Below are 22,069 nucleotides of genomic sequence, written 5' to 3' on the forward strand. Positions count from 1 at the left end.
CCCTTTTACGCACTCCAATTTGCTACCTTCCGCAGTCCCTTGTCTCTCAAATTGTGGGCCCGAGCGGAGGACAATCTCGACAACTAAGAGTTCCCCTGATTGCTCCAGGTCTGCTCTACAGTCTCTCCAAAGGAGACCTCTCACAGACCTCGTGGGTCTGCACCAGTAGCTGATTTGTTTATCTTGCGTGGGTTGCAGTTGCCAAGGCTTAGTGGATCCAATCCGGACACTAACACTGCAGCGACCCTCATCCAACGTGAGACAGTCGCCCTCCAGAAGCTGGCCTTCCTTGACGCCTCCTGGAGCCCGTGGCTGCAGATCCAAGCTACACCTCTTTCCACTTGAAGCACCCGACATTGAAGGGCTCTTTGCTTTGAGCTCCCTGGTCACTGTGCCATGACCCAGACTCTGTCCCCTCTGCTTTCAGGTTCTTCTCTACAAGTTCTACAACTTCAATCTTCACGGCATCATCGATGCTTTTGGCTAGCAGCACTTTTGAACATTTCTCCATTGAAAATCAGCCCGCGACCCGACATCGAAAACGACCTATGCACCCGGCTTCCCTGGGGCAGGTAACAGTGGTACCTCGGTACTCTCGTGGTAGTGGGCTCTTCAAAAGCTTAACTCTAAAGTTTTAACTTTGTACTCCTGCTAGAAGTGACTTTAATCAGTTTAAATCTAACCGCGACATTCTCTATAGGCTTTAATAGAGATCCCGATAGCAGCTATTTCCACTGCACTCGCCTCCCGTGGGTCCCCTTCCTCATAACCTGGGGTGGATTCTTAAGGGGCCAGCGATCCTAAATGCCCTAGGCATTGTCTGTAGAATTGTCGTGGTTCTTATACCACTTTTTTAATACATGGTTTGGTCCCCCCCAGGGGCCCTATGATTCCAGTGCTATTTTATTGTATCTATCAATGCTTGTTTGAATTGTAACTTCGCCTCAGCCTCATAAAGAGACTTGTGGGATTCTGTTTAGAATAAATACATATATTTTTTATATATACCTGTGTGGACTACTCTTTCATTTGGTCATTCAAGAGGTTATCTATGGTAAAACAATAAGCTTAACACTCCTTCAAGACTTAGCCTGAAGGCTGCTCTCCACAGCTACCACTAGGATAGCTTTCTTTAAAGGTTGTCTTAAACCTATCATCAATAAGAGTCGAATTGGACTGGTGCAAGGTGTCCCTATAACTAGGAGACAGCATATGCCAGGCCAACTTCTCACATTAAGGAAGGTCAAAAGCACAGGGTAAAGACGTTGGTTAGAGGATTCTTCAGGCTTAACTACGGGAGTATTCAACTCCGGGTTTAGAGGGAAAACGCTGTATATGGGTTAATCGTAAACATAGCATGGAGTTGTTGGTATTAAAATGTATAGTGTAAATCATAGCGATTTGAAGTCAAATTTTAACAATAATGTTCTTTTATCTTGTAGTGAACCCCTGAGGAAGGACTTTTTATAGTCCGAAATGCATTGGGTAACATAATAACTTGCAACCGAGGATGTTTTATATGTTATTTGGCGTGCCCGGAAAAAGGCTTGGATGGGCATATCCGTGGCCTGAGAAGTTGTTTAAACATAAGCAAATCACGTGTGAAAAGATCAAAGAAAGAAAATAAAATCAAATGAAGAAAAGTCTTGGAGTACATGGATCAATTATTGTTGAAATGGAAAAAGATATTGGAAAAGAATGAGTGATAATCACGACACTAGCTGTGCGCCTGGATTTGGAGTGCAGTTTCGCTCCACCTTCGATGTTGTATACTTAGACGTGAAAAAGGGCAGATCACGTATTCCAGGGAGCACGCAGACAGTTTACAGTTTGGAGAGACCATGATATAAAAGGAGTATAAAGTGAAAATAGGAGTGCACAGCAATCTTCGACAGTGTAACATGAATGTAGGGCTGCCACTTTCACTGATTAAAAGAGAAAAAAAAAATGGACATGTATTTTGGTACCCCTCCTCAGAATTGTACCTATAGGAGCAGAGGGGTGCTCAGAATCTAATAAATCTGTCAGCAAATCTCTAACTCATGAAGATTAAGGGCCCCATCCTGAAATCTCGGAATCTGCAATCTTCATTACTCCAATTCCTAGTCTTCCTCATCGCCATCCTGGACCCCCCAACCGCCCCCCACCCCGCTGTGCAGTTAGTTTTGACCAGAGAGGCGAGTGCTTGGTATTTTAGAAAGTTTGTGTTTTGTCCCGCTTTATGAGTACCAGAGAGGGGGTGGAGTATGAGATGTGACTCGGTGTAAGTATTTCTTTTACAGTTTATTCTAACGTTAAGGTAGGTAAATCATTTCCGGTCTACCCATGATGCACTACGGGTAGGCCAACAGTTCTACTGTAGGTGTTTGGAGGAAGTTCACAAGACTCCTTGATTTCCTCGCCTCCGTACTACTATGTAATTCATGGGTGTAAACATACCTTCTTTTAGTATTCGCCGTTGCTTGGAAATCAGCTTTAGTGAATTTCAAAGAAAGACCTCAGTTGTGGGAACAGACATGAACATGCGTTCCCTGGAGAAATTCATGTGACCATGGATGATTGAGGCTTTTGGGCTTCGAGACTTGGCGATGAGATCAGCGGAGGGAGGGCCGTGGGTCTGATGAACTAGGATTTCAGCTAAACCCTATTTTACACAAAAGATTCCCAAGCTGCGGTGGCAGACGCACCTAAAGGTACTCTGAGTGGCAAAGAGGGCAAGGGGTGAAGCTTCAGTTATAAAGTAGATGATGACGGGTTAAGGCTGTAAAGATAAGTCATAGCAGGGGTCGCTGAAATTACACTGCAAAATTCGACCAATTAATGTAGCACATTTGGCTTAAATCTTCTGTCCGGAAAGGGTATTTAATGCTGCATGTCACATCACTTAATTCAGTGGCACAGCACATCCTTTCATATTATTTTTCTATTGCATTTCTAACATGCTCATGTATTGAAGACCGATACGGAGCTTTGGAGACTATGGTACTTTTTAAGACAGGAAACTGTACACGTTCTGCGGATACCTTCACTAAATGTTTTTCTCCTGGATGCCAAAAGATGGAATAAGAGGTAGATGAGTATTTTTTCTTACTAAGGCAGACATGTTGTAAACCATTTTTCCCTCAGGTCAGCGTGTGGTTTGTTTTGTGTACATTCTGAGGGAACGCAAATTTGATGCAGAGTAATTTGTCACATATCTTTTCATCAGAGGTGCTTTAATAATCAGGCATCATTATTTTTTCTTTTATAGGTTATTTTTTACATTTTACAACAAGCATTCTTGTTTCTTCAGGTCTGTGTAGTAAGCTTGGTCTGGACAAATCATCAGACCATTACATGTATGTGTATTTGCATGCAGTAGCTGCATCCTTTTATCCTAGTCTCAAGGTAGTGGATGGCTGTACAAGGTCCAAGGTAAAGATAAAGACCACAAATGATTGAAGATGTAGCTGGGTAGTAGGTGCAGAAATGGACTGTTACTACATCATGATGTAATGTTCTTAAGAGATGTGTCTTCAGCTCTTTCCTTCTTGTAGAGGGAGGGTGGTGATGTCTAAGTAGGGTTGGGGCAGTCCTGATGGATACCAGTATTTTGTTCCAGATCCGTGTTGCATAGATGGAGATGGTCTGTGGTGTTTTTCTTCTTTTTCACACGTCTTTGCCTCCAGTCTCTTGATGTCTTGGATGCCCGGTGTGCTAGAAGCCACCAGTTATGGTGAGCTTGTCAGCCATGAAGGCGGGATTACTGGTCATGACGTCTTTGAAAATGATGCAGAGGGTGTTGAAGACAGTTTGTGCCAGCCGGTGCTTAATTTGCAAAAATAAATGGCAGGGCCCTCACCAGGATGCCACCACTGCTTGCACCACCCATTGCCCCTGCCAGCGCTGCCAATGACAGTACCAACACAACTTCTAACCATCACACTCCTGAAAGTGTAATTGTTTAGACTATTCCAGGCTCCCAAATCTATAAGAATGGCTTGCGAGGGTGGTATTAGTTGTTTTTATTGTATACTGGATTAATTGTATACTGGATTAATAAACAACTGTTGTTTTGCTAATTACTAAATTAAACAAATAATGCCACCATGTAGCAGCTCTCGTAAGTACCGGTGTTCACAATTAAGTGCTAGTGCCCAGCACAGGAAACCACCAGCTCAAATTAAGCACTGGTACTAGCAACTGGATACCAGACCAGACTAGTAATTTAATTGTCTTATACAGTACTTCTGACTTAAAAGGTCTTCTCCTTTGAACAGCACACAGTCCCCACAAACCAGAAAGTGACCTGAAGTCATTAAACAATAAAAGTTAATATGAAATGTATGGGGTGTTTAATTTTGTTATTCTTCCTGGGAGAAATTTGTGCTACCAAAGCATTGTGAGGTAAATAGTAATTTTTTTCTACATTTAAACCAAGAGTTAAAGGGGTCATTAGAAATGTAAACGTAATACAAAATACCTATCACATCATGCTAATACATAGGGCGCGATTCCGATGTCATTTGGAAGGCCCACCCAGATGCGTCCGAAGGCGAACAGTACAACCGACTTGTATTGTAAGCCGGTTAAACCAAACAATACAGTACAAATGCACACAAACCTTTACTCACCGAACGATACGGTCACTCCGATTCCATCCTCATAGTCCAAACGAAAAGCCTCCGGGAACGCAGAAAGGAGTTGTCCAGAGCAATTTGCAAGTCCGATTCCAAATGCCAAAGGTCGATGCATACTTCCCATGCGCCGAATCGGTCGCTACAACCAACACGTCAGAGCTGCCGGAAGGGAATTATTTCAGCACTGATTCGCGCAAAAACACGATTCCTACTGAACAAGACGTGCAGCCATGAATACGATCGTGCATGTCATCCCCAGACTCTACCTCTTTGAGCAGTACTACAACTGCAACCGATGCGTTCGTCGCAGAAGGTAAGCCCCACACCTACCCATACAGCAATGTTGAGGTAATAGGGGGGTGGCAACTACCCACAGCAATGTCCAGTCAATATGGGGGGGTGGCAACTACCCACGGCAATGTCCAGTTAATATGGGCGGTGGCAACTAGCAACAGTAATGTCCAGTCAATATGGGGGATAGCAACTAGCAACAGCAATGTCCAGTCAATATGGGGATTGGCAACTACCCACTTTAATGTCCAGTCAATATGGGGGCTGGCAACTACCCACAGCAATGTCCAGTCAATATGGGGGGTGGGGGCTGGCAACTACCCACAGCAATGTCCAGTCAATATAAGGGGGGTGGCAACTACCCACAGCAAAGTGCAGTCAATATGGGGGGCGGGGCTGGCAACTACCCACAGCAATGTCCAGTCAATATGGGCGGTGGCAACTAGCAACAGCAATGTCCAGTCAATATGGGGGATAGTAACTAGCAACAGCAATGTCCAGTCAATATGGGGGCTGGCAACTACCCACAGCAATGTCCGGTCAATATGGGGGGTGGCAACTACCCACAGCAATGTCCAGTCAATATGGGGGTGGGGGCTAGCAACTACCCACAGCAATGTCCAGTCAATATAGGGGGTGGCAAATACCCACAGCAATGTCCAGTCAATATGGGAGTGGGAACTACCCAAAGCAATTTCCAGTCAATATGGGGTTGGCAACTACCCAACAAAATGTCCAGTCAATATGAGGGGGTGTCCACAGCAATGTCCAGTCAATATGGGGGTTACAAATACCCACTGCAATGTTGAAGAAAATATGTTTGTTGGTGGGGGATACACCATATGTGTATATGCATATGTGGTTTTGTGTGGAAATACCCCCATACATGAAGATGCAGATCTTGTGTTTGGAGTACATTCCCCCATAGATGAAGATGGATATTTTTGGTTTGGGGTAAATACCCCATACATGAAGATGCATATCTTGTGTTTGGGGTAAATACTCCTATAGATGAGGATGCATATTTTTTTGTTTGGAGTAAAAACCCCCATAGATGATGATGCATATCTTGTGGTTGGGGTAAATACCCCCTTAGATGAAGATGCATATTTTTGGGTTGGGGTAAATACCCCCATGCATGATTATGCATAGCTGGGGTTTGGGAAAATACCCCTATACAATAGGTTGCATTACCTGGGTTGGGGGTGAAAATAAAGCTATAAAAATGTTCATGAACAATGTAACTTCTGATCAAGAAAAAATTCTTATATCAGTACATGTGGCGTACATGCTGCAGGAATTTCCACATAAACAATCTTACAGTGTATTGTCAATGAAAGGTATTCATACACTGTTGCAGCAAAAGTAAATGCTAACCTTGAGGAATGGGTAGAGTGGAGATGCAGGTGCACCACAGGGTCACCTGCAGACCATGGTTTTTTGGGCATTCCTAGACCACACCAATGGACTCACACACTAACACAGTCCCAACCAGGACAATGCAACATTAGGTCACATTTTCCATGGATCACCATCTGTTCTTAGAATAGAGGCTGCTGGACAGACTTTGTGGCAGAACCACCATGGTGCACTGCCTTACATGCATTGACAGAGGTAGTGTCTGTTGAACACACAAACCTCACTTTCAGGGCATGACAGGTGCAGGGATTTGGCCTTCAATGTGGGGACCTTGCAGGGAGGTAAGTCACAACTGGACAGTCTGACCTACATACCACAACCTTGATCTGCAGCATTGTTCATTTAACTACAAAACGTTTGTTCAGTAAAAACACACATGCCATGTTCAAGAGATGATCACAGATTGTGTGTCAATTACTTTTAGAGTGCCTGAGCATCATTGTGATCACAATCAGAACATGGGTCTATAGCATGTTGTGTATGTAGAATGAGAGATTTTCATAATCAGGTATTTACAGTCAGCATGCTAAATTCTAGGGGAATAGCACATTAGACGCTAGACCAGGAATTAGAATAAACACACATATGTGTGATCAAACAGTGAATGCATATGTCCACCACAACACACACAGAAACATCGTATGACAACACCACTCAAATGTACTAACAAACGTAAGACATTGTGATGCATCTGTGTAGGGTAAAGCACAGAGGATATCAGAACAGATAACACACATGTCCACAGACTCAATACTGAGTTCAGTGTCTCCAACAACAACAACACAGAAGTGGTTGTGTTACTGTTGTCATGGGAATATCTGTAGTCAAAAACAATCTTGTTTATGAAAGAAGCATGGGCCAACATAAATGTAGGATACTGTGTGGACTGGTCCTGCAAACTCAAATACCAATTTTCATGTGTCTATGGCCTGCTTTTGTGAATGTCATTCGCAAACAACATACATCTAACACCTCAATCCGTAGTGTATGCCTGAAATTGATAATTAAATTTTGAATGTGCAGATGGTGTCCTGTATAGTAGTATGAGTATGCATGAGTAACATTACGTAGTATCCACAAACAGTGTTGGTGTGGTCAGTGCACAGCTCATTGAGTAAGATAAGCTGCCAGCATGGGTGAGGATGCTGGTGTGGTGACTAAATCTGTGGATCAAAAACACAAGTGACTTAGTCATCATGAATCCAGTAGATATGTGTACATCTTGTGAGAATGAAAGACATGTGCTGAATTAAGACTACTTTGTCCACATTTGGCACTGAAACAATCTCACAATCAATTCATTGAAACATCAAGGAGACTGTCAACAAACACATATATTTCCATCAACACATCCTCGCATGTGTGGCAACTAAGAGCATGGTGGAGACTCAAGATCTGGGAGCATCAGCACAGCAGACAGACGCACATCCTTTCTGTGCACTCACTGTACACATGCCTCACCACATGTACTAACTTCCAAGTAAAGTGACATCACAGCACTCATAATACAGCTGTGTGTGAAATGTAACAGCATCAATGTAGCTCAAATCAACACCCTTATCAGTCATTCTCAAAATACATGTCACACACAATTCATATGCTCAACTACGACTTGTGTGTGGACACTAAATGCAATCCAAGCTGGGATGATGCATACACAACATATTTGCAACCAAAAGCAGGATGGCATGAACATCAGCTAAATGAGTGATCAAAAGACTACAAAGAAAAAATAATCCTTGCCTAACAAAACCCGAATGGAATTATTTGAGTCAAGTAGTAGCAGATGGTTGGAAGACTGTGAAAATACAGCTCAGCTTACACTGACCATGTGCTCAGTAAATGCACAAGATGTGTTCACAGCCATGAATGCTTGTTTGACCACAGTGGCATCACACATCAAGCAAGGTTGACCTTGCCACTATTCTACAAGTCTGCAGAAGACACATACATTAATTCACCACCTCAAAGTCACATACAATTCTATTGAACCAATTTGTGTACATAGATGTGTGCTAAGTCACAGCCATGCAGTCAACAGCCATATATATCCAGCTGAATAGATTAGACTGGTGCCTATATGCACATCACAAACATATTCAGCATGCTTCGCCCACACTGTTGCACATTGAGACACTTGCAATATGTAGACAACTGCAAGCATTATCTATGTGTAAGTGCCTATCGTGTTTCCCTGGGCAGGAATGTGTTTAGAATTCTGGTGTTGTTCCACTTATGAGATCAATTAAATCTTACCATTGAAACCATGTCTAAATGTTGATTAAATCCATTTCTCAAAAGACAACTTTATCGCTACCTAGCTTTAAAAATATCAAAACAAGTAGATATGTGTTTATGATGAAAACAAATTGAAAGCACAACAGCCCTTACAGATGTTTTCAGGACCTGCACTTGAGCTATTACTGCCATAGGGAGAGAATTTAACACCTCTTCAAATTCTGAGCACAGCACCCAGTAGTATAAACGTGGGCACGGAACTCTTGAGGTGTCAGAAGCTGCAATCCATGTTATATGTGGCATGGTTTTATAATATTTGATTTGTTGGAGCTAAAAAGATATTTGGTGGTTGTTGAGATAGAAAAGGTCCTGCTCTTGGCTTGGAAGAGCACGCAGACATGCCCTGAATCCTCCAAAGCGTGATTTGGATGGGGTTTAAAGTTTCAGAGCACACGGGAATCATGTATGTATGCAGATAGCAAGTTTTGACATAAAGTGAGACCAAGAGCTAGTCTCAGAGTTTGGAAGGGACACTCAACGCATACCTTCTTTTACAGAGTATGTCCACCTTCCTCTCACCCAATGGAGAAGGACTGACAGTGGTGGCAGTATGCAAATCTTAGAAGCAGGGAAACCTTTTTACCAGTTGCCTGCACTAGCAGAGTGGTTGATTAAAAAGCATTTGTGGCTGAGTAACCATGTATTGCCTGTGCTATGTTAAACTGTGGCAACCAGGAATCTATTTGCAATATCCTGGCAAGGGTGGCACATAAAATAGAGGTTGGAAAGTGCCTTGCAGACAGTAATGTAGATTTCAGGGCTTCTCTAAAGAATACCCATGTTCTCTTGTAGTTCACTAGACTCTATAGTGTCGAGGCGAGTAGAGCGTGGGCACTTTGTGGTGCTGGGACTGCCCTTGCCCCATTCCAGGTTTCATTCTTCCTTGAAAGGTGTTACCCCAACAGGTTAAGTGGTAGTTAAGTGGGGAAGATTCTCCCTTTTTTGCCCCCTTGTTTCGGGCTCAATTGAAAGGGAGTTCTCTATCACTCCTCCTTCCTGCTGACACAGATAAAAAGAGTTCTGTTCACAAAGGTAAGTTTATACGTAAGTAAAGCTATGTGTGTAAAGTGTCTCTTACACTTTTGAGTAGCTTTATTACTTTTGGTTATTTACCATTTATGAGTGTGCAGTTACTGAAGTGTATACATGCATGTCCCCAGTTCCAGAAATAGAGGGTGGAATCAGTAAAAATGTCAAATATGACCATAAGGTTGCTACTAGTCGAGACTTTCCGACAATATTTTACATTCCCCACGCTTGGCGGAGACGTCTGCAATTTGGAGCAGAGAACTCCCTACGATAATGTTTATGGAAATTAATAAAAGTTTATTTAACATTTTTAAAAGTATTGAACGTTTTTATATGTACATTTTAATGTTAAATACTTCTATAAAAATGTTGTAAAAGTAGAATATGTTTCAAAAATGTTACTCACTATTAACTGATTTTTAAATTATATTTAAATAAATGTAAGTCTATTAAATGTCAATTATTTTTGAAAATATATTATTAATAACTATTCCCACATCAAGAAATTGTTTTCATTTATTATATTTGAAAGCTACTAAACGATAAGCAAAAGATTAACGCAATTAATGAAAAAATTAATGCGATTCATTTTTATTAAAAAAGGTATATTTATTCATATATTAAGAAGGTTGTTTAAATGCATGGACGTCATTTGGGGATAGTCAGAGGTCACAGCTGTGAACTCTACTCCTGGCACTTCCTTTGTGGCCCCTGGCTTCAGAGGGGCAAAACATAAATATTTTAAAATAATATTAATTTATATTTTTTATTTTAAGCCTCTGCCTTTATTATTTTCTATGAGAGGGTTTTGAATTACCAGTGAGTGATCATGGGTGATGCTGGTATTACTACAGCTCCTGGTTAGAGTGCATTTATGACCATTTTAGGTCCTTTTTAGCAGTAATGTTAAAAGTGCAGTTTTGTGAATAGGAAGGGGCTTACTCTTTTGTTGATGGGCGCATGGCACTCACTAAGCCCATCCCTAACCTTCCAGTAGCACCTCATTATCTCTTCCAAAACGCCCCCATTTAGACATAAATATTCCTCATTTTCCAACCTTTCCCCTGTCTCTCCCACATTTACTACTAAGATTTATATCTACACAAAAGGTAAGAGAGGCAGAGGCAAAGACCTCCACACATAGATTTTTAATAGCATTTTTAGTATATTAGCACTCCTATTGTAGTACTTCTAAATGTGTGGCATGATATCGTTTCTGAATAAGCACCAGAGACTGTGGCTGGACCAGTCTGGGAGGATTAGGCAAAAACCAAGATGTGCCAGAAGCTGGTCCCAGGGATGGACCACTGGAATCCACAAATAATGTATGTGAGCTGGGTATAAAAAAGGGGCTGAAACCCCAAGTCATTGTGCCAGGATATCTCATACACCTAGCACTGAGGGTCCCACATCCATGGAGACTGTGGAAAACCTTCAAGTGGCAGTGTTCAGGTCAATAACTGCTAAAACCCTTACCAAGGCATTGACTAGAAAATTGGGAGAGTCTGCATCTTACCTGGAACAGCTGCCTTCAACCATCTTGGGGTAAGGAGACCACTGACTGCTAGAGAGGAGTGCTGTAGTTGCCCCTACAAGAAAGTGATGTTGCCTAGAAGAATGGACCTTGAATAGCTGTGCATTAAAATGTAGGCGTTCGGCTCGTTGTAAGCGAGGGAAGTACCAGCATCCACAGGCCCTGCAGTGTGGCCTTGTGCCCTGGTCTCACTAGAACATGTGTTTGCAACTGGTCGATCTCCAATCCATATAAACATAAAGGTAACTCTTCAGTTTAATTTTCTCTCATTCCAAAGTGTTGCATTTACACACAGTAGGTATCTTGCTCCCAGTAGCTTGTAGACGCAGTGTCATATTTATAGGTACAAAATACAGCAATTTTTTAAGTTGGAGAAATTTAAAGTGCAGAAATATATTACATATTATGAACAATTTTGCTGAATATTTATCTGCGCTTAAAATTTCTCCCATTTAAAAAAAGGTTGCATGGTTTTGTTATGCATGTAACAGTGCCACATATGGTGAAAGATATGTCCTGTGCCACAAGTACATACAAAACATTATCTCATTCACCCATACACATATATCCCATTCATACGCACACATGTTCATACAAAGACACACATGGCAGCCCTGCAATTGTGCCCTGAGTCAAAATATTGTATTCAAACCATAACATTCGGCTTTATGGACAATCAGCCTTAAATTCAAAGAAGCTGGGAGTGGGGGTGTCTGGTAACACTGGGGATGATTACGATGGCGAAAGGACCGCCACCGCCAGCCATGCGGTGCCGGTCCTTCCGTACACCGACCACGAGTTTCCCCCCGCCAAATTAGGATGGCGGTGGGAATCTCACAGTGACCGTGGAGGTCTCAAAAACTGTCCACCACGGAACCGCCACAGGCAATCCTCCAGATTACTTGGTGGAGCGGTCTTCCCCAGTAAAATGGTGGCGGTGCCTAGCAGGCACTGTCTGGCAAATTACGATAAAGTCTGGAGACAGCCTTTCCATGGTGGTGGAACTGCCATGGAAAGGCTGGTGGGGATTGGGTTTGGGGGCCCGTTGCAGGCCCCCCCTTGTGTTGGGGGAGGCCAGGGTGCACTTGGGGGGTACCCATGGTACCCCCTACATTTCACAGCACTATGTGACAGGCACTGTGCATCGCGGCAGATGCTGCTGTCAGTAGCAACCGCCACTATGTTAAGATGTAGGATCCGACCGCCACGGTGGCGGTCGCATCCTGATCTGGTGTGCGGGACCACCACATGCATGGCAGACAGTCCCGGTTTACACCAGGATGGCGGCCAGACTACAGTCCGTCCGCCATCCTAATGAGCCCCACTGTGCGAGAGGCTTGGCCTTCTGTAGGTCACAAGGATTTTCACTGATCAGAAGTAGCTCTCACTGCAGAAAAGGTTGGCCCCTTTCTCACCCGGCGAGAGCAGCCCAGGTCACAGGAACCTCAATACAAACATGTGCTGTGCATGTGTTGTGAACAAAGGAAAGGGCAAATAAAAGGATACAGGACATCCTGCGCCTGGGTCTTGGCATTTGCCCTAGAAGAGAAAGGGGTTGCCTCTAAGCAAAGAGAGCATTTGCTGCATGAACTGCCAATCACTTACAGAGACCCCCTAAGCCATAACTGCAGGTTCTGAGCACGATGCCTATTCATCAGTTATAACTTTTGTATCCGAAGGCTTAAGTAGCCTTTACATTTAGGGGCCAATTACGATATCGGTCGGAGGCTTTCCAACCGACTGGGTCGGTTTGGGGTCCGACCGACCGATTACAATGTTGGCTGTCGGAATGTAAACCGGTCGGTCATTTCGACTCAGTTCCGACCGGCTCTCTGAGTCGTCCTGTCGGTCTGAACCGCACCGTAATTCTCTATGGACGGCGTTTCTACCGTTGGGATAACGATGTTCGTTTCTCACAGCCTTTCCGTGCCGGCATTTCTGACACAGAAAAGCTGTCAGAAAGTGACTTTTGGGGCCTCTAACAGGGTCCCCTTCCCATGCTATCTATGATCGGTGGTCGAAAGGGTACCTAGGGTACCCCTTATAAAACCCCACACTTGTGGAGGGTTTTACACACACACAAACATTTCTCTATAGGAGCCTGTATTACGACTGGAATACGGCTGTAACACAAGCTCCCATAGAGAACAGTGGGAATCTGACCGAACAGTGTTCGGTCGCATCATAATAAGGCGGTCGGAACCACTGACCTTAGGGCGGTCAGTCCCGAGTCCGAGACGGTGTAGGCAACTCCGACCAGCATCGTAATAAGCCCTAAGGGCCATACTTTTAGTGACGTTCTGGTGGTGATAGGGGCTTTGTCATATTTACAAGGCAGCGTTAAGCCACTTAATGTGGCTTAACGCTGCCTTATAAATGAGGCACTCTTTCACGCTGTACTTATCGTAAAAGAGGAGGGCAATGGGTGTTGCAGTAGGCATTCCACCGCAAAACCCATTGATTTTGATGTTTCCCCCTATTTACAAGGGTGGTGTAAAAAGGAAGCAGGGACAAAATTAAGACCAAGGAAAACCAGGCGAAACAGGGAGAAATGCTTTATTTCTCCTCGTTTTTGTTGTTTCCATGTGTGCTGCTTTGTGTAGCACACATGGAAACAGCAAAACGCCAATGATTGTTTATGTGCAGGAAGGTCTCCCTTCCTACACATAAACAATCATTAAAAAATTGAATTTTGTAACTTCTATGTGTGCCGCTTTAAATAGCACACATAAAAGTTACCCAACTCCATTTAAAGATTCCCCTCAACACAGTCCCTTGCACTATGGTGCAAGGGTGCCTGCTTTGGAGCTAGGCAGGTAAATTTAGCACCAGCGCAGGGGGAAACGCAGGGCTGCACTATATTCTTGAGAATATGGTGCAGCCCTGCGTTTCTAAAATGATGGAGCGTGTCGTTAGCCTTCCTGGTTTACTGACACACTTCGCCACTTTGTTGTAAATATGCACCTATGTGCTGCATTTGTAAGGGGGCATATCAACAACAACCGGCGATAATTATCGCTTATCGCTAAGCGCACTTAGTGCTAGGATAATTATCGCCGGCTAGCATGGATTTTTATCGCTGAGATAGCGTGCTATTAGCAACGCTTATCTCAATAGCGATAAAAATCCTCACGCTAAGTGGCTAACGTGAGATTATCGCTGGAAACCCAGCGATAACCTCACGTTAGATTGTTGATAGGGACAGACAAACTTAGCCATGATATCCTCCTTCCATAGGATATTATGGCTAAGTCAGAAAAATACCAGTCGCAAAAAAGCAGCGTTAACCGAGGTTAGCGCTGCTTTTTTTGTCTCTAACATGGTTAGCGATATTCTTGATAATAGGAGAAATGTCGCTTAGCGACATTTCTCATATTATTTTACTCTGGAACGCCTCCTTTGCATCTCATTAGAGATGCAAGGGGAAGCGTATAGTAAAAGGGTGCTAACATGCCAATTTGCATGTTAGCACCCTGTTGTTGATAGGGTGCGAGTTTTATCTCAGAGATAAAGCCCTTGTTGATATGCCCCAAAGTAATTTTCCCTTTTGAGAAAAGTCGCTGATTGGATAATAATTTTTCGGCTGTCTACCCTGCTGCGGGGGGAGGGGGGGCAGAGTAAGCTTCAGACTGCTCTACTTTGAGGTTGAGGGTCCAGCTAAAGGGAGTACTCTGTGCTCATTTCTCAGTTTCGGCTGAATAGCAAGTTAAAGTCCTGGGAAACAAGTGGTAATTTTTAAAGTTTGAGCCCAGTTACTCCTGGCTGCCCCGACACTCATGAAAAGGTTATTTTATTAGTTAAACCGTCAGAAGCTGAAACACATATGACATTCTACGGCAAAATCTTTGTTGTGCATTACCACAGCTACCGCATCCACCAAGTTACTGTGGCCTAGTTAAAGGGGTTAATTTTCGGTGCGCTTAGCAGTTGTTGACAAAGGTACATTTTACGCTCATTGATATCAAGACCTGAAATTAAACCAAGACCAGGGTTCATTGAAAATTGTTCTCCTTGCTAGGCCATATATAGAGCTTTTCCAAAACTAAAATGCAGCTTGACCACTCCCTGGTCGTTTATTGCTCCTCACGATGGCAGCTGTTGGCTCTAGTAAACTTACGCACAGCTGTCCTTATAGAACATGTGGACATTGGCATATGAAGTGAAACGCACACTGTAATGACCCATATGCAAATTACTAGCCCTTTTGAAATAGGCGCCCAGATTGATTATCAACACTTTTTAAATGTAGGGTTGAGTCAAGCTATTGCACTTGTAGGAGAGGCGAAGCCATCATTAGTCAAGCAGCTCCCTGCGGTATGAGAGGCCTGGGTCACCAAAAGTATGAGTTTCTATTATGCCTCATCCCTTGAGAAAGTAGAATCCGCTTCCCTTGCCGGCGGGAAGGTTCGTGGCTCCCTCGATACGCTGCAGCTTGCCCCTCTCGTCTTCTTGTAAGGTCTTTAATGCTCCCTCAACACAGGATACTCCCAGTTGTCTGGCTCTAAGGGCAATCTGGCAGAGCTAGAAGGGCTGGTGTGACAGGACCGCTTTTTTGGGGCATATCAACAAGGGCTTTATCTCTGCTTTTTTGGCTTTAAAAGCCAAAAAAGGAGAGATAAAACTAGCGCCCTATCAACAACAGGGTGCTAACATGCAAATGTGCATGTTAGCACCCTTTTACTCTACGCTTCCCCTTGCATCTCTGATGAGATGCAAAGGGGGCGTTCCAGAGTAAAATAATAGGAGAAATGTCGCTAAGCGACATTTCTCCTATTATCAAGAATGTCGCTAACCCTGTTAGAGACAAAAAAAGCAGCGCTAACCGCGGTTAACGCTGCTTTTTTACGTCTGGTATTTTTCTGACTTAGCCATGATATCCTATGGAAGGAGGATATCATGGCTAAGTTTGCCTGTCCCTATCAACAAGGTAACGTGAGATTATCGCTGGCTTTCCAGCGATAATTTCACGTTAGCCTGTTAGCGTGAGGATTTTTATCGCTAATGAGATAAGCGTTGCTAATAGCACGCTATCTCAGCGATAAAAATTCACGCTAGCCGGCGATAATTATCCTAGCGCTAAGTGCGCTTAGAGATAATTATCGCCGGTTGTTGTTGATATGCCCCATAGTTTTCTTGTAGGTCTGTTTTATGGTCTGGAGGGCTGGCTTTGTTGTTGATTTCCATGATACTTCCATAAACTTTGCCTGCAGCTAGCACCAATGCACCCAGCCTCCTATCCCTTAAAGCAACCATACAGCCTTCTTTACAAGTTCAAAACTGAAATCATTTGTAATGTGGGCCAATTTTTAGCAATGTTATTCGCTAATGGAGGTCACTTTTATTTTGGTGCCAGGACCTATTTTCTTTCCCAGTCAGACCTGCCAGGGCAGGGGTCTTGGAATAATGCCTAGGTCCCACACTAAAGATGATGCAGCGGTGTCAATGTACAATGTACAAGGTTTCAGTATGGCTGACTCATTATTGTCCCACCAGCCCCCCTGCACGTGCTCTACTTTTTCCCACACAGTATGTCTGCTGGGGTCAGCAGTGCCTCTTGCTCTCATAGTAATGCAAGTGTGTGTGTGGGGGGGGTGCTGCAGTGTGTGCTTCTCCCTCCTAGATGGAACACCTCTCAGGTGTACATAAGGAGAAGTGGCTTTCACTGTGAGCAACCAGTGCAGCCCAGGAGATGAGGTATAACAGCGATTATAACACTGGCATCTCCCTCTCCCCCACTCCATCTTGGCTGGGCAGGTTTATCCTCTGAGCTGACCTCCATCTTCTGATTAGAATGACATTGGCAGAGCTGATCACTGACAGCGCTCTTCCAGATTGTTGTAATTGTTACTATCACTGGTTTCTTTCTTTCCTTCATTTTGGAAAATGCAAAATTCAGATATAATCTTAAAACTATTGCAGCCCTCAAATCCTACACAAACGTGGAGCTGTTCAATATGAATGTGAATATGATGTCCAATAAGACAATAATGCTACGGGAGGGGTTGGTGGGGTTATTGGAGGAAGTTGGGAATGGAAACGGCGGCTTGCCCCATCCTGTCGCAAAGAGCAAGTATTATGCCATATCCACCCTTTATGTCTTTGAAACCGGTAGATATTTTTGAGTTCTTCCTGTCTTTCAAAAACTAGTCACCTTACTTCTTTTCAGTAAGTCTGGAACGTGTTTTAAAAATAGATTATTTAATTTGTCTAAAATCTTTGTATTAGTTCGAGTTTAGAGAAAATTGTGATTTTTACTACCTCTTCTGAGATTGCTCAACACAATATAAAAAATTATCTAATGAACAACATTAGCATTTCTCTTGCATAAAATAATTCATTTCCATGAGAATTAAAATAGAGTGCAGTATAGGTAGGAAAGTAATACAAGTGTGTGATGCGCGGATTCAGTAACATATAGCAAAAAAACAAAATATATGTTGGCATTTTTTGGACATAACAAGATGCTCAAAACTGGCCCCTCATAATGGGATTATGTCAGATTATTGTCCTACTGTGAAGAGATGTATATATCCCGTATTATGAAAGACCTTTCTCCCTTTTGAATACACATTCAAATGTGAGCAAATTGCCAATACCTTGGAGTCTTTCCCACCAATTTCCGTAGACCAGCTGCAAGCTCTTTGCAGGAAAATTAAATCTGGCTCACCCGCTGACCCTCTTAAACCTGAGCAATTTAGGAAAGTGCTTCCCGCGATTATGCCCTCCCTGAGGCAGGTAATCAATATATCGCTTTCCACAGCAATTGTGCCCAAGACGTGGAAGCAGGCCAAGGTGCAACCTTTACTTAAAAAACTTCTGCTGAACCCGGCCAAGCCTGAAAACTATCGCCCAATCTCCTTACTCCCCTGGGTAGCCAAGATCATGGAGGCGCATGTCAACTCACTCCTCCCAGACTTCATGACCAAGAACAACATGCTGGACCCCTCCCAGAATGGTTTTCAACCTGGCCACAGCACGGAGTCTGCCCTCCTGGCTGTGACAGAACATCTTTGGTCTGCTCTAGACGCTGGGCAAACGTCGGCACTGATCCTTTTAGATCTCAGTGCCGCGTTTGACACAGTGTCCCATGCCATCCTGTTACAACGCCTGGAGGAAGCAGCGATTGTCAGCCTGGCCTTGAAGTGGCTCACATCGTTTCTCAGTTTGAGGTCATTTGTGGTCACGGTTCCCCATTTTGCCTCAGGCACACATCCTATTAAACAAGGTGTCCCACAGGGCTCCTCCCTCAGTCCGCTATTATTCAATCTCTATGTCCAACCACTGGCCCCGGTGGCTAGAAATAGGGGACTGACCATGGTCTCCTACGCCGACGCCACTCAGCTGGTGGTGGCACTTTCGACAGAGACACCAAGAAGGATGCCCTGAAATTCCGGGGAGACCTGGCGGTGGTCGCAGAGTGGATGACCGCCAACTGCCTCCAGCTGAATGCCAGTAAATCTGAGGTGTTGTTGGTGGAGAAGGACCATGGTCTGTGGAGCGAACTCTGGTGGCTAGAAAGCCTAGGTAGTGCCCCCCCTCCCAAGCAGGCAGTCAAAAATTTGGGGGTATGGCTGGACTCATCCCTCAGCTAGCAAGTCCAAACCAAAAAGGTAGCAGGGACTTGTTTTGGACTTCTACGAGGGCTCAGACCCCTATTGGGCTTTTTTGACCCACCCACGCGCCAGACCATCATTCAGGCATCTATTATGTTCAGATTGGATTATGCCTGCTCTCTATATATAGGGGCAAATAAGGCTGAGATTGCGCGGCTCCAACCGGCCCAGAACACAGCAGCCAGATGTCTGATTGGCCTGCGGAGGTCCTGCCCAGTGTCGGCCACTATCCACCGGCTACACTGGTTGGCGGTGGCTAGGAGAATTGAATTTAAGGCCCTTTGCATCACTTTTAAAGCCCTAAAACTTAACACCCCCAGTATCCTGACCAACTTAGTTACCCCCTACATCCCCACTCGCCAGCTCCGCTCACTAGGCCAGCACCAGGTGAGGGTTCCTAGGTTTCGGAGAGTGCGGGCAGGAGGCCACTCCTTCCGCATCAGGGCTGCCCACCTCTGGAATTCGCTTTCTATCCACATCCGGAGCCACACTAACTACATGGCTTTCAGGAAGGCCATTAAAGCGTACCTGTTCCCCACCGTGTAGCCTGCCTCTACCTTTGTGTTAGTTGTTCTGCTGTCAGCGCGGGGACGCCCCTTTGCTGGGGCAGCTGTTGCGCTATATAAATTGCAGTAACATAACATAACATAACATAACATAACATAACATAACATAACATAACAGAACATAACAAGTGCATCGATGGGTATGGAGATAGAATCATAAACAGAATTTAAATTGCTCTTTATTTAATGTTGTAAGACATATCGCTCACAGTATACATTTTTCGTATCTACATTGTCATGGAAATACTGTGCATGGCCTTTGCAAATACTGCAGTTTCCAGTCAGACCAGAGAGCAAATCGGAAACAGTAAACATTTTTAAGTGAGAGAGAAAATGAATACGAGAAAAACAGTGAAGCACCTGTGGGTTCAATTAGGATATTAATTCATTTAGCAAGACATTCGTGTATTATTTTAAGCCTTCTGATTTGTGTGTAATATTCAAGTCTAGTGGCCTTTAGAGACCAGGATCTTCCGGTTACATACCCCCTTAATGATTAAGATTTCTTTCTCCTGTCTTCGCCTTCACTGTCAGCAGGATCCTGTCCTAATATCTCATGCTGTATAACCCTTTCGGCGTCCTTTGAACAGATTCAGTCCTCTCTCTCAGTCTTGGCCCATTTATACACATCTAGCAGTCATGATCCACTCTGGGGGTCTCTGTCGATATTAAGAGCAGGGCTAGTCTTCTTTTTGGCCAAAGCCAGAGCTAAGTCTATGAATCTTCAGGCTTATGCAGTCCTTATATAAGGCATAAATTATATTTTACACCACAAAATATTTGTGTATATCAGTCCATGTCAAATTTACTACTTCTCTGTATATATAGGTGCATATATAGAGGGCTACGCCTACTGCTGAACAATACAATAAGTGCTGTGTGTATATTTATACATACATACGCTAATTACAATTATTTGAAACCCTAAAAAATGTTTTGCATGAAAAATGTGGACAGAAGACCATGTAAATATTGCTGCTTCAATGTACATTTAGTCATTTATGTAGAAGGGTTTCATCAAGCAAACTAAACTTTACCAAGCATCATGTGTGTGTGTGTGTGTGTGTGTGTCTGTATATATATAAATTCACCAAAAAACAAAGGTTACAGGAACATTATAGTTAGAAAATAGTACTAAAAAAAACTTTAGAAATTCACGCAAAAAAACAAAGTTTACATGGACGTTATTGTTAGGCTCAGATATTACATGCACAAAACCATAGAAATTCAGCAGTTAGAGCTAACCCTAACTTATGCCCGCGCAATGCACTGCTTATGTCCTCACATATTACATAACTCATATCATGGTAAGTGACATCCGTGATGACATCATCCACAGAACCACTCACACACCCACTACCTCATCCATACAGCCACTCACACATCTACTCACTCACCCATACAACCACTCACTTACACATGCACCTACTCACACAGCCACCCACTTACCCATATAGTCACTCACACTCCCACTCACACACCCACTCAGTCACCCATACAGACTCTCAACAGAGACACTCGCACACACGCAGTCACTTACATAGCTTTTCACACATCCATACAAGCACTCAGATGTATTTACACTCATGCATGCAGTAACTCACACAGACACTCACTCTCCAATGCAGCCACTCACACAGACACTCCATTAACCAAGCGCCCACCCAATCAGCCACTCACTCACCCATACAGCTACTTGCACTCAGTCACTCACCCATACAGCCACTCACAAAGCCACTCAGTCACCCATGCAGCCACTCACACATCTACTCACCCACCCATACAGCCACTCACACACCCACTCACTGACCCATATAGCCACTCACACACCCAATTATTCACCTATACAGCTACTCTCACACCCACTTATTCACCCATACAGCCACTCACAAACCCACTCAAGAGGGATACACACATTCATGCAGCCACTCACATAATATATGTTAGAAGTAGTACTCAAATTTAACCTTTGTAGTAGCATACTATATATGTTTAAAACTCATAAATGTTTAGAAAACACTCACAATCACTGGATGATGTTGTCAGTGATGTCATCAGTGATGTCATTTGAGATGTCATGAGTTGTGTCACTGACCATGTCATGAGTGATGTATTATTTGAGGTCATAATCAGTGCATTGTGGGGGCATATGTGATAGTTAGCTAAAATAAATATAACTGCTGAATTGCTATGGTTTTGCGCATGTAAAATCTGAGCCTAACTATAACAACCCTGTAATTTTAGTTTTTTAGTGAATTTCTAAGGTTTTTTTTAGCTCTAGTTCCTGACTATAACTTCCCTGTAACCTTTGTTTTTTTCAGTGAATTTCTCAGTTTTTAAATGGTATTTCCTAAATATAATGTCCTTTAACCTTTTTTAGTGAATTTCTAAGGTTCTTTTAATATTATTTCCTAACTGTAACCTGTAACCTTTGAGAATGGGTGTATGAATCGCTGTATGGGTCAGTGAGTGGATGTGTGAGGGGCTGTATGGTTCTTTAAGTGGGTGTGTGAGTGGCTGTATGGGTCTGTGAGTGGTTGTGTGAGTAGCTGTGTATGGGTCTGTGAGTGGCTGTATGGGTTGGTAACTGTGTGTTTGAGTGGCTGCATGGGTGTATGAGTGGGTACATGAGGGGCTGTATGGGTCAGTGAGTGATTGTGTGAATGGATGCATGGGTGACTGAGTGGGCATGTGGGTGTC

The sequence above is a fragment of the Triturus cristatus genome, chromosome 3_2 (assembly GCF_964204655.1).
Source record: "Triturus cristatus chromosome 3_2, aTriCri1.1, whole genome shotgun sequence".
Lineage (NCBI taxonomy): Eukaryota > Metazoa > Chordata > Amphibia > Caudata > Salamandridae > Triturus > Triturus cristatus.